The sequence below is a fragment of the Neofelis nebulosa genome, chromosome 1 (assembly GCF_028018385.1).
Source record: "Neofelis nebulosa isolate mNeoNeb1 chromosome 1, mNeoNeb1.pri, whole genome shotgun sequence".
In the NCBI taxonomy this organism is placed as follows: domain Eukaryota; kingdom Metazoa; phylum Chordata; class Mammalia; order Carnivora; family Felidae; genus Neofelis; species Neofelis nebulosa.
In genome coordinates, this window is record NC_080782.1 from 216,012,240 (window position 1) to 216,028,274 (window position 16,035).

Consider the following 16,035-nt stretch of genomic DNA (forward strand, 5'->3'; position numbering starts at 1 on the left):
TCAAAAACCTGCATGAATGTGTCTACCTGGCAGCACCTAAGTTTTACGGAGAATTCTAGTTGCAAAAATCAGTGCTTGGTTAGGAAAGAAGGCTGGGTTAGGAAAGAAGGCTGCTGGTGGGTACCAGGGGACGTAAAACAAGTCTTACCGGGAAAAATTTATCGCAGGGGAAAACAATAGTTACCTAGTTATTTGAAAACATGGCCAGGGACACTCATGTGTAAAAATTAATAATAATAATAATAATAATAAACCATTGATCTAGATCAGAGGTTAGTAAACCTGTAAAGGACCAGATAGTACATTTTTTTTTTAAGCCATAGGTCTCTGTCACCACAACTCAATTCTTCCACTGTAGCAGTAAGCAAACATAGAGAATACATAAATGAAAGTGTGTAGCTGTGTTTCAATAAAACTTTATTGATAAGAACAGGTGGTGGGCCAGATTTGGCCCATGAGCTATAATCTGCCAGCTTTTGATACAAAAGGTAATCACTGAAGTACCTTTGTGTATTAAGATGTGTTGATGTGATTATCGATAAGAACTTACCTATTGTAATTGTTTTTCTTGTAATGTAATCTCTTAGTTTGGAAACATCATTTGTAGCAATTTCATTTGGAAATGGAATAATTTGCTCTGTGTGTCGTCTTTTTCAAAAAAGAAAACAAATTCTTAAAATGCCAAGTTATTCAACTTTAAAGTGTCCTTGAGCTGAACAGTTCCTTAATCCAGACATTTTCACAGGGATATGCACCAGATCGATGGACACTTTGCTTATGCCTTTGCCTCGAAAGAGGGAGGAGAGTAATCTGAAATTGGTATGTGTGAGCCAAATTACGACCTTTTATAAGAAAGTCACATCCTACCAAGATTGCCAAAGAGCTTGGAAACAGGGCTCCTTGGAGGGAAGCTCTACTGCTTCTCACCATGTCTACACCAATATTTTCATCTTCCTCCAAAATCGCAAGCACACTTCCTCACACATGCACACACACCTGCACACTTACATTGCCACTTTTTGATGACTTCAGTTTACCATCAAGTGCCCTCTCTTTGCGACAGTCAACTTCATATAACCAGTTCATAAGAGCTCATAATTGTACTTCTATTCCTTATGTTCAAGACCCCTGGTTCAGAATTAGAGTTTATTTGGGCTAAGAAGTAGTTGATGCTTCCCCTGATGTTGGCTGATCTTAGCTCACCATCAACCTCACTGATCAGAAAAGTTACAACAAACTTAAAATTCTATAATTAGATATTTTTTTGAACTGGGATAGATTATTGAGATTATCAGAGGCAACCCTTCCTTTTTTTGTAGAATAAGAAATTGAGATCTGAAAAGATGGACTCACACAGTTTGTTAGTAGAGCTCAAATCTGAAGTACCTGCTCTTTTGGGGACTAAATCTTCCAATAAAGTTTGTATACCACAAACTACTTCAGAAAATTTTTTTTAATGTTTATTTATTTTTGAGACAATGCAAGAGACAGAGTGCAAGCAGCAGAAGGGCAGACAGAGGGAGACACAGAATCTGAAGCGGGCTCCAGGCTCTGAGCTGTCAGCCCAGAGCCGGACGCGGGGCTCAAACTCACAAACTGTGAGATCATGACCTGAGCTGAAGTCAGACGCTTAACTGACTGAGCCACTCAGGCGTCCCGACTTCAGAAATGTTTTTAAAATATGAAGGAATGACAGAACAGCTCAGCCACATTTGTTTGGAACACTTAACTTTATATAAGTTTTCAATATAAGCTATGCACTCTTCTCCTGTAAATGCCGTATCAGTCTTTTAATTCCCTTAAGTTAAGGTAGATTTCTTTCCCAAATTTTTTGTAATACCTTCATTGTTTTAGGGCCTTAGTCATATGCAAATGACCAAAGAGTCTATAATAAATAGAGACTCAAAAAATCATACTGTAACGTGAAGCCAAAGTAGAAATATGTGAGGAGTAATTTCTCCAGATTTTATGTGTTACACAGACAAAATACAATTTCGTTTATCCAGGAAAACCATACTAATCTCTTACTTAACCTCTGATTATGCATCTTGGGTGTATGTACACCTTGAGTCATATGCGTCTAAAGAAGAAGGATTGAAATAACTCATGTTCTGAATATTAGGAAGGTTGATCTTCAACCCCACTGTCGTCTTCTTCTAAGTGAGTTTTGCTCCTCTTCAGTCTGAACATTTGAAAAAGGATCTTGTCAGCAAATCTGGGTACTAGTTATCTTGGTGAATAATGGGAACATCTTGTCTCAGTAGAGGAGATTAATTCCACCTCTGTGGAGTAGACTCTGATATCTGGAGGAAATTTAATATGAGAGGCCAAAGTTTCAGTAATGCACTTGAAAATTTGTATTGCCCGAATGTGTGATAGAAGATACAAACATCATCTTTTATCACAGTACAGAAAAAGGTCTAGCTCCTCAGTTATATTAAGAAATTATGAGTCTTTCTAAAAGTAAGACAAGTTACACTTGAGTGGTTTGATGTGTCTAGCAAGTGTGATGACAATATGGAAATATTAGAAAACATTGAAAATGAAGATTAACGAGAAATGAACGCTAAATATACATCCTCAGGAAAAGCTAGGGAGTAAAAGTCTTACATCCCTAGAGAGACATGGGATTCAGGCTTAATTTTCATCCTACCATTAAGGAGAATGACGTAAAAGGCCTTTTGTAGGATCACGTTGTAACTGAGTGTTTTGAAAGCAAGTATATTATTACGCGACTTCTCAAAGTCCATCTGAATCTAAGAGTTCATTAATAAGTGCAGGAGTGTCTACAAGATCAACTAATTCTTCACTTACATTTATCAAACTGATGTCAAGTTGTAAGAATGGAATATAGAAGTAGAACAGTAGACAGACTCAAATGAGTAGTTGTAAGAAGAATTTAAGAAATTCATTAAAGAGAGCAGACTACACAGTTATTTTTTTAATATCTCTCCCCAACTCCTCAAACCATAATTTCTCTAAATACAAGAAAATAGTTTAGCAAATTAGAAATATTGCCCAACTTATGCACGCTGCAGTGCAGACAGGAACTTTACGTTACCTGTATGACATAGTGGCTGAAAAGTGTAGGATAAATACCACCTCTATAGGAGGTCAAGATATTTTCCTCCAGTCAAGAATTCTTCAAGTATTCTTCCCATACGTTTTACGAGAAAATTACTTGAGGATATAGTCCAGCCAAACAAAAAAGGGAACCAAGGGAGGAGGGGCAATGTGGGTTCATACAAACAGTGGAACCAACCGGAAATGAATTGAAAAGAAATTCCAGTAAGAAATCTGTGCAGCAGTCACAGAAATAAATGAGTCCAAGTTAAACAAGACAGAAGGTTCCACGTGGATTGTCTTTGTGAAGAAAACAGAATCTATTACATTCCTTATATCATTTTTTAAATAAATAGATAAAAGCATATGTCTCTTTTGCTAATAAGGAAAAAGAGAAAACTAAAACTTCCAATTTTTTTTTTTAAAAGGCTGCATAAGGAAGTCATGATTTATATATAAAAACACTAAATTTATTACCAGGAGTAGGGGGCTGAAGTAACAGATAGTAAAATGTAGAATTTGGAACGCCTGGGTGGCTCAGTTGGTTAAGCCCCTGATTTTTTATTCCAGCTCAGGTCATGATCTCACAGTTCATGAGATTAAGCCCTGAGTTGGGCTCTGTACTGTCAGCATGAACTCTCTCTCTCTGCCCTCTCCCCCCATCCCTCTCTCTCTCTCTCAAAAAATAAACAATTTTTACTTTATAAAAGTTTATTTATTTTGAGAGAGAGAAAGAGAAAGAGAGAGAGAGAGAGAGAACATGAGCAGGGGAGGGGCAGAGAGAGAAAGAGAGAGATCCCAAGCAGTATTCAAAGAGGATCGATGTGGGTCTTGAACTCACAAACCGTGAGATCATGACCCAAGCCGAAACCAAGAGTCAGACTTAACTGACTTGGGCTCAGGTCATGATCTCACAGTTGTGAGATCCAGCCCCGCGTCAGACTCCACGCTCCGCGTCGAGCCTACTTAATAGTCTCTCTCTCCCTCTCCATCTGCCCCTCACCCCTAAAAAACAAGATATTAAAAAATGGATTTAGGTTTCTCATTACAAAAGCCAATACTTAACATTCTAATCCACATAAAATACAAAAAGCAGAGGCAGGAGAGCAATAAACTTAGCAGAAGGTACGATTGGTTAGACCAGGTCCCTAAGTCTCTCCTAAGAAACTCTTGTAAGAATTCTCTGCTTAACAAAGGGGGCAAATCAGGCATCACTGATCAGATTTAGGGTTGGGGGGGGGGTCTCTTCCCTTTTAAGTGTTTTGTTTTACTTTGTCTCGAGGAAGGATCACAAACAAAAGGCAAAAGAGAGAAGACAGGAATTCTTAACAGTAATGTGCAGACCAGAGTGTTACCATTGACTATTCGTTTATGAAATTGCCTAGAAACAGATACACTGGAAGCCTACTTAGTTACTATGGGAACCATACGGCCAAATAAAATTCAAACATAATCACATCAGCCGACGATTGTTCAGCTTTTAAGGAAATACCAGATTCTTAAACTTACCTGAGGGGAAGTGAGCTGCTACATCTTTGTAATTTCTAGAACTCTCTAATGACCATCTGAACTGTAACTTTAGGGTATGATTAACAAACACTATTTTCCAAGAGGAAATATTCAGGAACAGGAAGAACAACAGTCAGAGAAAATTCTTCCAGAGAGAAGAATCAGCAAGCCTGCAGGATATGGACCAGTGATTTTGTGTGTGTGCTTCACCATCCTCTGTTTCTTCAAATGGGATGTTTAAGGACTGAAGTTACCCTGTCCTTTCCCACCATTATATATGTTGGGTATATTTAGGGTGAATAATTATCTTTTGGACAAAAGTTCCCGGACCACAAGAGACCACATTTAATTATGATAGAGGTTATAGTACAACCCCAAAGATACAGAACTTAGTAGAACTGAGTATAGTAACTGATGAGACTTGGAGTTTTCTCTTTGGAGGAGTAGCTAAGTGTGTTCTGTGTAGGACTGGGAATTTCTGAAAGTCCCTGTATGGAACAAAACATATGTATTTATGTTGGGTAGCAAAGATAAACCCTGTTTGTTGCCTCCTCAATAATTTCTCCTCTCTTATTTCTTCCGGCAATACCACAATCATAATCAGGTATTACTATGCGTTACAGGCACTTCACCCTCAACTTGGGGCATGAAGGGCGATTAGTTTAATTCAAACCATGAGAAATCTATTCTCTTTACCAGTGATTAATGTAGGTATTGTGTTGTGGCATGTGTTGCAAGAGAATGCAATCCTGACCAAGAAAATATACGAGAAAATCTTCTTGGGAGGGTTCCTAGTAAAAAAAATTCTACGCTCTTTAAGATGGATACAGATAATAGCTTGGTTGTTCTTGACTCTGTATGTTGTTTTATAAGGATATAATACCTGAAGCTCCTAGAGTAATAATGCAATGCTAAGGGGAAAGCTATGAAAATTGCAATCACACCCAAAGCCTAAACATTCTTTAAATTCAAAATCAACTAACAGAGTCTCCTGATTATGTGAGGCAATAAACTCTTCACTGTTTTAGAGACTTTTAGCTAGATATTCTGTTACTTATCGCCAAAGGCAATCCTTGGTGGGTCAGTGGATCAAGAAATAGATGCTTTAGTGCATTATTTCAAGAGTGTATCAAGAGTTCTTATGTGTTTCTGCTTGTTCTCCTTTATGCCTCTGCCATCACCATAAGAACATGGACCGGCTAGCCTGCCAGAGGATTAGAGACACGTGGAGCAGAGATACCACCTGAGACTGGATGAGATCAGTCAACACAAGTTTCTCCCACCCCTGACAAGTGAGCAGGCACAGCCAAGAGCAGCACAACTGCCTAATCAGTCACTCCAGCAGAAGCAATAAGCACTGACATTTATGCCATTAGAAGATCTCAACTGTTTCTTACGCAGCATTATTGTGCCAAGAGATAACACAGGCTGTTCCCATGCATTCGGATTGTCTTCAATTCAGGCATGTGATAGGACTGCTTTCCCTTGATCTACTGAAGTTAAGCATGGCCGTATGACTTGCTTTAACAAGTGAAATGTAAGTAGAAACAATATGCATCTCTTCTGGGTGAAGGGGTTCAATTACCTGTGTAAGACGAGGCAGGTCATCTTTCCTCTGAGTGGTGATGGAGTAAGCACATGTTAAAATAGGGGCGCCTGGGTGGCGCAGTCGGTTGAGCGTCCGACTTCAGCCAGGTCACGATCTCTTGGTCCGTGAGTTCGAGCCCCGCGTCGGGCTCTGGGCTGATGGCTCGGAGCCTGGAGCCTGTTTCCGATTCTGTGTCTCCCTCTCTCTCTGCCCCTCCCCCGTTCATGCTCTGTCTCTCTCTGTCCCAAAAATAAATAAAAAACGTTGAAAAAAAAATTTAAATAATAAAATGGAATTGCCATTAGCCTGGGCCCCTTAGTGACCGCAACAAGCAGGTATTACCCTGCTGCCCTGTATAGATACATGGCATGAACTAGAAGTACATTTTTGTTGTGTTAAGGCACTGAGCTTTGAGGGTTTGTAGCATCACAGCATAACATGGCCTATGCTGACTGATGCAGGTTGTCCTAGTAGGCTCATTGAATAGGTGACATTTGAACTTGGGCTTGAAGGTGAGTCACCCGTGTCCTATCTACAAGAAACTGTTCCAGGTGGAGAGAACAACTAGTTCAAAGGCCCCAAGTCAGAAGTGTTCCTGACACGTCCAAGGAGACCCATGTGTAAAAGGGGGGTGAAGGGCACACGAATAGGAGGTGAGGTTGGGGATGCGAAGGGGGGTTGCAGGTCACATGGAACCCTCCAGTTCATTCTTCAGAATGAACCGGCCTTTAATCTGAGTGACGTATGCAGAACTTGCAGAAGTTTGAGCAAGTAATGGCATCTGTCTGACTTGAATTTCAACAGTGTAGACAATGGACCACCAGGATAAAAGCAGGATAGCAGTTCAAACCTGGAATCTAGCAAAGAGATGGTAATGGTGGCTTGGACCAGGTAGTAGTTACGGAATTGATAAGAAGAGGTTGGGCTCTACACATATTTTGAAGGCAGAGTCTACATGATATCCTTGAGAGGTTGAATGTGGGATGTGAGGGAAAAAGAGAAGCAGAGAATGACCCCAAGGTCATTGGCCTGATGCAAAGGAAATGTGGAAGCGGATAATGGAGGTCTGAAAAGCCGGGCGGGACAGCTTGCATCTTATGATGTAACCAAAGAAAAACCATTTTGGGGTTTGTGAATAGCAAGACGTGGGGATGATGAAGTGAAGAGAGGGATATAGGAGATCTATAGCACACAGAGAGGGTGGTGATAGATCAGAGGGGGCATGGGTACAAGAAGGGGTGCCAAGCAGGTCCCAGGAACATTATCCAGGAATGACTCCAACTGAGTGTGACAAAGGAGAGGGCAAGAGGGCAAGTCAGGAAGCGAAGAGTGAGGACGGAGAATGATGGAAATGGGGCACATTGTTTAGAATGAAAGTCAACTTGGCAGTGAAGGAAAGCACTGTTGCAGCCCTCCATAAGGTCCAGATGCCTCTGGACCGCCCCCCCCCCCCCCCCCCGCTTTAATCAGACAATGCAAAGATCTGCAGGAGTGAGTGAGAAAACTGGGCAACGCAGACCACGGTAGGGCTTCCCTCCTCTGTTAGGCTCCATGCTGCTTTGGTTTAGATAACGTTTCAATGGCAAGCCGAGGAACAGAGGGTACACAGATCCACTGTTTTAGACTAGAGTAAGCTTGAAATAAATTGACTATAAACAGCAATAAAGAAATAAATGTAGCTAATCCGCTGATAAAGAAGTAACGCTCTGACCTTATCAGAACAGTGATAATAATATCCCTTATCTTTGTAAGGTACTATATGGTAGAAATAAAACCGCCTGAAGATTTCAAGACACCAAGGTATATTTTTATAGTTCAAAGCACATTTTAGTCTAGGTATACCTTCTAAACTAAGCCTTTCATGAAAAGAATAACAACAATGATAACCAAACAACATTGTAAAGAATATAAAAAGGAAGCTAATCCTTCTTTTGAGGGACACGAAAATTCCTAACCCACTCCTGGCCTTCCGCCCTGCTGGCTAAAAAGGGAGAACATTTTGAATTAACAAGTAATTTGTCTTTTCTATATCGTAAGTGTGAGAACTGGTAAGCTCACTCATGATATAAAACCTGAACTTCTCAGATGGTCTCAGGGCCCTTAGGGTCTGGCCTCTGTCACCTCTCAGGAGTCGCCTCACTCCACTTCCTCCTCACTCACAGGACATCAGACACACAGCAGCCCTTCTCCTGATTTCTCAGGCACGTCAAGCTCTTGTGCCCATTAGAACCTCTGCACCTGCTGTTTCCTCTCCCTGTGCCGCTCCTCCCAAGTTTTTCACACGGCCAGCTCCTTTTTGTGATGGTCAGGTCCCAGGCTAGAAACCACATTCACACCAGATGGTCCACGTGAGGGGACTTCAGAGGTGGCAGCTGGGTCAGGGAGCTAAAGGGAAGGCTCCCAGGGACTGGCAACCGCAGGAAGTCATTATCACACCTAGGGCTGAAGGAGTAAGAGGGGGGAGTGGTATTACCTGAGCCCCTGTAAGCTAGACCCATGAGGAAGGAATCTTCTGGTGGGAGTTGTAGTTTTGAAGACATCAGAGCATGGACAGAGAGCCAAGGAACACCTGGACATCTCTATCCTCCTGCCCCTCAATCCTCAGCCAATGTCTCACTTTGGCAGAACTGAACAGGAAGCCCGAGGGCAAGGGAGCACAGGTGATGCCACCCACTGGGCACAAGTAGGGTGAGAAAGGCACAGAATGGTTGAGAGGGTATGTGGGTGTGGGTGGGAGAACTGGAGATTAATCGGTACACTGTTCTCATCGCTCTCTTTAATTATCACCTCCTCATAAAGGCTTTCCTTGACCATCTTTTCTATGGTCTTGACTAGATCCCTTCTAGTACTTTCTTTTTTTTTTTTTTACATGTTTGTTTATTTATTTATTGAGAGAGAGAGAGAGAGCACGAGTGGGCAAGCAGGAGTGGGGGAGGGGCAGAGAGAGGGGAGAGAGAGAGAATCCCAAGCAGGCTCTTTGCTGTCGGCCCTGCCCCCCATCCCCCCATTGTGGGGCTCAAACTCACAAACCGTGAGATCATGACCTGAGCAGAAATCAAGAGTCGGATAGCTAACCGACTGAGCCACCCAAGCACCCCTAGATCCCTTCTGGTACTTTCAATTCCTTTCTTTTTCATCTGTTAACTATAGCTGTATCTGATTATTTGTTCAAATGCTCTTTTCTCACAATGGATGGTACACCATCATCAGGACAGGCACCTGCTGCTTTGTTCTAGAAAACTGGTGCCTGGTATAGGTGCTTGGTACCGAGCAGACACTGACATATTTGTGCAAAGAAGAAAGGAAGGGCTATGGCAAGGGGTGGGGGGGGGCTGTGGAGAAAGGAAAAGGAAAGATCTCTTTAAAAAGATAAAAGTGACGGAACTCTTGGATGGAGTGTGTGACTCTTGACCTCAGGGTCATGAGTTCAAGCCCCACATTGGGTGTGGAGCCTACTTTAAAATATTTTTTAAAAAATAAAAAAGATAAAAATGAAGAAAAAAATAATAAAATAAAATATAAAAGTGTGTGTACATACATGTGTGCACCTTCACACCTGTGGACATGTGTATATATTCAAAATCTTCACTTATAATATTAAAAACAAAACATAAAAGATTTTTAAAACTTAAAAACAGAAAAACACAATGACTGAGTTGGGAAGAGAGGACAAAATAAAATTTATTGGTTGTTTACTTAGTACCAGACTCTGTCCAAACTGTTCCACTTAATCTCTGTGAAAGTCCTGCAAGACAGGGAGTGTTATTCCCAATTTTATGTAAGCAAACTGGGTTTCAGAGATTTTAAGTGACTTATTAATATTGTCCAAGTCACAAATGGTGTTTAAACCCAGTCAGAGGCGTCTGGGTGATTGAGCATCCAACTTTGGCTCAGGTCACGATCTCACCGTTTGTGGGTTCCAGCCCCACATCAGGCTCTGTGCTGTCAGCGTGGAGCCTGCTTCAGATCCTGTCTCCCTCTCTCTCTGCCCCACTCCCATGCTATCGCAAAAAAACTAAACATTTTTTTTAAACTAAAAAAAAAACAACAACCCAGTTCACATGGATTGAAAGTTTAAATCCTTCCCTTAACTCTTGGATACTCTGGGAATTCTGTGGAAAACATTGAGGACACCATGTTGTGTATCTTTTTCCTTCTCCGAAGAGTAAGCAGCATGACTTTCAGGATTTGATCTTAAAATAATACTTTGTGTGTGTGTGTGTGTGTGTGTGTGTGTGTGTGTGTATGTATCTATCTATCTAAAAGTGGCTTTTGTGAAAGGTAATTTAGCAAGATGCTTTGTTTATGGGAGAAAAAACCCAATCATGCTGTAAAGATGTTCATCCTTGAGAACAAAAGTAGACGAGTAATAGATTGGATGTTAATCGAGGCAGATGCCTGTGAGAATAATTTGAAGTAATCTGTGAGCAGTGAAAGGTGGTGAACACTGTTTCCCCTCCTAATATGCTCTACTTTAAGTTGCAAGAGGAGCAAGAACCCTATAATGGAAACTCTGCTCTGTTCAAAAAGTGAGTCTTTCAAACACATCAGCCGTTCAAAGTTAACCCTTACACGCCATAAAGTAAACCATGTGGACAATAACTACCTCACTTCGTTGGCATTAACTTTTTACAGCATGCGTCAACTGTCCACAGCATTCACAGGTTTAGGAACCAGAAGTAAGTATACATCTGATATGAAAGAGGATGAAAAAATGCTCATGGTGTGTGTGTGTGTGTATATATATATGCATATATATATATATATATATATATATATATATACATACATACATATATATATGTATATACATACATATATATATGTATTCCATTTCATATATGGAATGACTGAATAACTTGGATAGTATACTGACATGAATTCAGAAAAGGAGAATATGTTGGAACACTGCCTATTATCTTTTTCATTCCATTCTAAATTATCCTTCATTCTATGACATTAATTATTAATAACATTTTCATTCTATTTCCCCTCTTTTCAAACATTAGGATAGTCTAATTTTGACATCAGAGGCCTTTCTCAATTTTCATCCTGTGTTTTAAGTGTAAAACAACTTTTTCATTTTCCCTTTTTAACACGTTAAATGTCGGGCTATTATCGCCTTGCCCTGAAAACTCATGAAGTGGAAACACCAAAATGTGGGAAGGGTTATACTGATTTATTAACCAATGATGGATGATGAGCTAATTTGAGTTTCAAAAAATTCTGCCTTTACTAACTTAAAACAACTGTTTTTTTTATACTATCTGAAATCAGAATTCTAAACTCATAAGTTGTTTATTTCTAAATAACTTAATATTTGAAATAAGACTGAATAGCTAGTCTTGTGTCATATCAAGCAATTAATTTCAGCTCTATCTTTTGTTATCATTGCATTTGGTTCTAGTTCTCTAGACAGAAACATAAAAAATCTTAACAGATTCTGCTTCCAGTAAAGCTGTAACAGATTGTAGTTTCCAATGGTATTTGCACCAATGTACATATACTCTTTTCCTCCCTCTGAGAGCTGGGACTGTATCTCCTTTCCTTAAATTTGGGTGGAGCCTTGTGACGGTCCTGACCATAAATCAACATGACAGAAGTGCTATTTGGTTTCTGAGTCTAGGGCAAAATAGAGATAGAGCTGTGCCTCACTCTCTCAGACGTATGCCTTCAAAACCTCGCCACTTGGTTTTGCGAGGAAGTCCAAAGTAACCCCCGTGGAGAGACCACATGAAGAAGGCCACGTGGAGAAACTGAGGCCCCCAGCCAACAGGCAGCATCAGTTACCAGACACACGAGTGAACAAGCCTACAGTTGACTCCACTAGCCTTTGAGCTGCCCTCGTCCCACACAGAGTGGAGAAGTGAGCTGTCCCCATTGAGCTCTGGCCAGGGGGGCAGATACGGGAGGAAAATGAAAGTCAGGATTGTTTTAGCCTAAGTTTTGCTGTGGTTTGTTGCAGAAATAGTAACTGTCACAATAGTATTACCCACAAATTAAACGGACAAAGGCCAATTCACTTTTCTTCTAAATACAAAGAAAACCAAGTATTTAACATTTGGTGCTTTCCTACCTCTGTTTAGAATATCAAGCAATTAGGAATTACTCTCTGGGATCAGCATCGTAAAATGGTCCAGCTCAGGATTGTTGATAAAGAGACAGTGTGTAAGAAAGACTAAGATTTTTTTTCCTTTAAAAAAAAATTTTTTTTAACGTTTATTTATTATTGAGAGACAGAGAGACATTGAGCATGAGCAGGTGAGGGGCCGAGAGATGGAGAGACACAGAATCTGAAGCAGGCTCCAGGCTCTGAGCTGTCAGCACAGAGCCCGACGCGGGGCTCGAACCCACATACTGCGAGATCATGACCTGAGCCGAAGTCGGACGCTTAACCGACTGAGCAACTCAGGCGCCCCAAGATTTTTTTTTTCTTTTCAAACAACTTCAAACATTTGGTCTAAAACATTGTAATTTTCCTGCCAATTGCTTTTTTTTAATAAAGATTTTATTATTTTTAGAGCAGTTTTAAGTTAATAGCAAAATTGAGAGGAAGTGGCAGGGAATACTCACATGCCCTCTGTTCTGACACATTCATAGCCTCCCCCATGATGGAGGAGTACGTTTGTTACAAATAATGAACATATATTGACACATCATAATCACGCGAAGTCACTAGTTTACCTTAGGGTTCACACTTGGTGTTGTACAATCTAGGGGTCTAGACAAATGTGTAAAGCATGTCCCATCATTACAATATCGTACACTGTTCTAAAAATCTTCTGTGCTCCGCCTAGTCATCTCTCTCCTACCCCCATCCCTTAGCAAACACTGATCTGTTTATTGTCTCCATAGTTACACCTTTTCCAGAATGTCATATAACTGGAATTGCACAATATGTAGTCTTTTCAGATTAGCTTCTTTTACTCAGTAATATGCATTTCCATTCCTTCCTTGTCTTTTCAAAACTCGATAGCTCGTTGCTTTTAACACTGAATAACTTTCCATTGTCTGGACATGCCACAGTTTATTTATCCATTCACCTACTGAAGGACAACCTGCTTGCTTTCAAGTTTTGTCAGTTATGAATAAAGCTGCCTTAAAGATCTGTATACTGGTTTTTGGTCTATAGTTTCCAACTCCTTTGGTAAACAGCAAGGAGTGTGATGCTGAATCATATGGGAAGACCGTGCTTAACTTTGTAAGAAACCACAAGACTGTATTCCAAAGTGGCTGGTGTATTCACACCAGCAATGAATGAGAGACTCTGTTGCTTCACATGCTCACCAGTATTTGGTGTTGTCAGTGGTCAGATTTTGGCCATTCTAATGGGTGTATAGTGGTATTTCATTGTTTTAATTTCCCTTTCCCTAATGACATATAGTGTGGAACATCTTTTCATGTTTGTTTCCTTCTGTATATCTTCTTTGGTGAAGTGTCTGTTAAGAACTTTGGCCCATTTTTTAGATGGGTTGCTTATTTTTTGTTATTAAGTTTTAAGAGTTCTTTGTATTTTGGATAACAGTCCTTTATCAGATGTATCTTTTGCAGATATTTTCTCCCAGTCTGTGGCTTATTTCCTCATTGTCTTGACAGTGTCTTTCCCAAAATAGAAGCTTTCATTTTAACGAAGTCTAGCTTATCTGTTTTCTCTTGCATAGAAGGTAACTTTGGTGTCCTATCTAAAAGGCCATCACCATACCCAAGATCATTTAGGTTTTCTCCTATGGTATTTCTAGGACTTTTATAGTTTTGCTTTTTACATGTAGGTGTATGATCCATTTGGAGCTAATTTTTGTGAAGGGTGTAAAGTCTGTGTCTACATTCATTTTTTTGCACATGGATGTCCAGTTGTTCCAGCACTATTTGTTAAAAAGACTATCTTTATCTTTATTCTTTTGTGTTGCCTTTGGCTGTTTGCCAAAGATCAGTTGGCTATATTTATGTAGGTCTATTTCTGGACTATCTCTTCTGTCCCATTGATCTATTTGTCTATTATTTTGCTAAGACCACAATCTTAACTATTACAGCTTTATAGTAACTCCTGAAGATGGGTAGTATGTGTCCTCTAACTTTAGTCTCCTTCAGTATTGTGTGGGTTATTGTGATCTTTTGCCTCTCCATATAAACTTTGGAACAAATCTATTGATATCCACAAAAAATAACTTGCTGGGACTTTGATTTTCATTGCACTGAACCCAAAGGTCAAGCTGGGAGGAACTCACACCTTTACATCATGAAGTCTTCACCTTGCTACCTTGCTTAATTATTCCTACCGAAAACAAAAACAAAACCAAAGAATGAGTCAGATTTGTACTCCCCATCTAGAAACCATATAGATTTTCACTAAACAAGTGCTTAAGTTATCCTCCTCTTTGCTATCAGTCTACTCATTTGCTAACAGAGAAATAAAACCAATACTTTTGCACTTTATAAATTCTAGGGTCTCATCTATACACTTTTCCACAGGTATGAGTCTCTCGTTGGGAAGCCACAATTGTGGCGCATTAAGGTCATCATTCAAGACTTGCATGAATTCACTATTAACTTTGTTCAAAGTGTTCTTAAAGTGGTTCCCCCTGAGTCAGCGTGGAGAGTGGGGAGGTTGGGGGTGAATGGATCTGGGTGCAGATGCTGATTCTGCCACTTGGACATATGATATTGTAGACATTCCATATTGGTAACAGGTTTTTTTGCCCCTATACTAACTACATAGATTAGGTCTAGAACATGCTGTGTAACAATGATTTTGAATTGGAAATATCAACTTTTCTGATTCAAATGTTAATCTGGAAGCAAATACTATGCTAAAGTCATTCCTAGCAATTAATTATCTTAATTATCTTTTTAGTGGCTTTTTTTTCTATTCCCAGGCTGGATTTACGCTTAGACTTGCACAAATAAATAATAGTAATATCATCTGTAGTGAAGTTAGAGTTAAACCCTGAAAGAAGAAAAACCTTCCCACCTGCGATCTATAACGCCTGGATATGGGATCCATCTTGTCTAAATATTTGCCTACAATACCATCTGGAGGGAATGGAACATCATGAAAACTATGTAAAACATAATCATTAAAAAGAGAATTTACCCTATTAAATGTATGTTTAATGTATTCTAGCGTATAGTTAATTTAAGAATAATTATTTAATGGAAGAGAATCTTACAGTGTTCCAACACTAATTTTCAGTTTTCTATTCCTACAAGTTGGAACCCTTATGTTTTTAAAAGATTTTTCTCTTCTCTGGTTTTGTTGGATTTTTCTTCTTCTTGAGTCAATCATGCCCTAGTAATACTTGTCGGTTAGTGTGTTGAAAGTTTTTCAAGGCTGACATAGTCACATAAGATTTTTTTTTCAATAGAATTCTTAAATAAGAACTTTTTCCAATATTGCATGTAAGAGGGAAGTGACATCACCAAGATTAAGACATAGGTTGTTCCTCACTTTGTTTCCCTGCACGAAAAGAAAAACTAACAAATATTCAAAAAACAAGACATGACTCAGAGGATTCTAGAACATGGTGGTGAGGCTGAAGCACCCCCTGCACCAGAGACCAAGACAGACTGCATTAGAAGGATAAGAAAAGCAGCCACATGTTGACCATATTGCCCCTCCCCCAGCCAGTGCAGCACCATGCAGAGGTCTCCCCTGAGTCTCTGGTTTCTCCAGGAGGAAAAGAGAACCCAATGGAGACAACCAGCACCGCCCCAGCATCGTGCATCACTTTGGGGAAGCCCACATTCTGATCTTGCGCCCCCGGAATGGCAGGGGAATCTGAGGGGCTCAGCCACTGGGAGTCTGTGACGGAAAAGGGGGAAGGGGCTGCAATAACCGGCACATGGATCTTGGGAGACTGAAACCAGACCTACAGTGC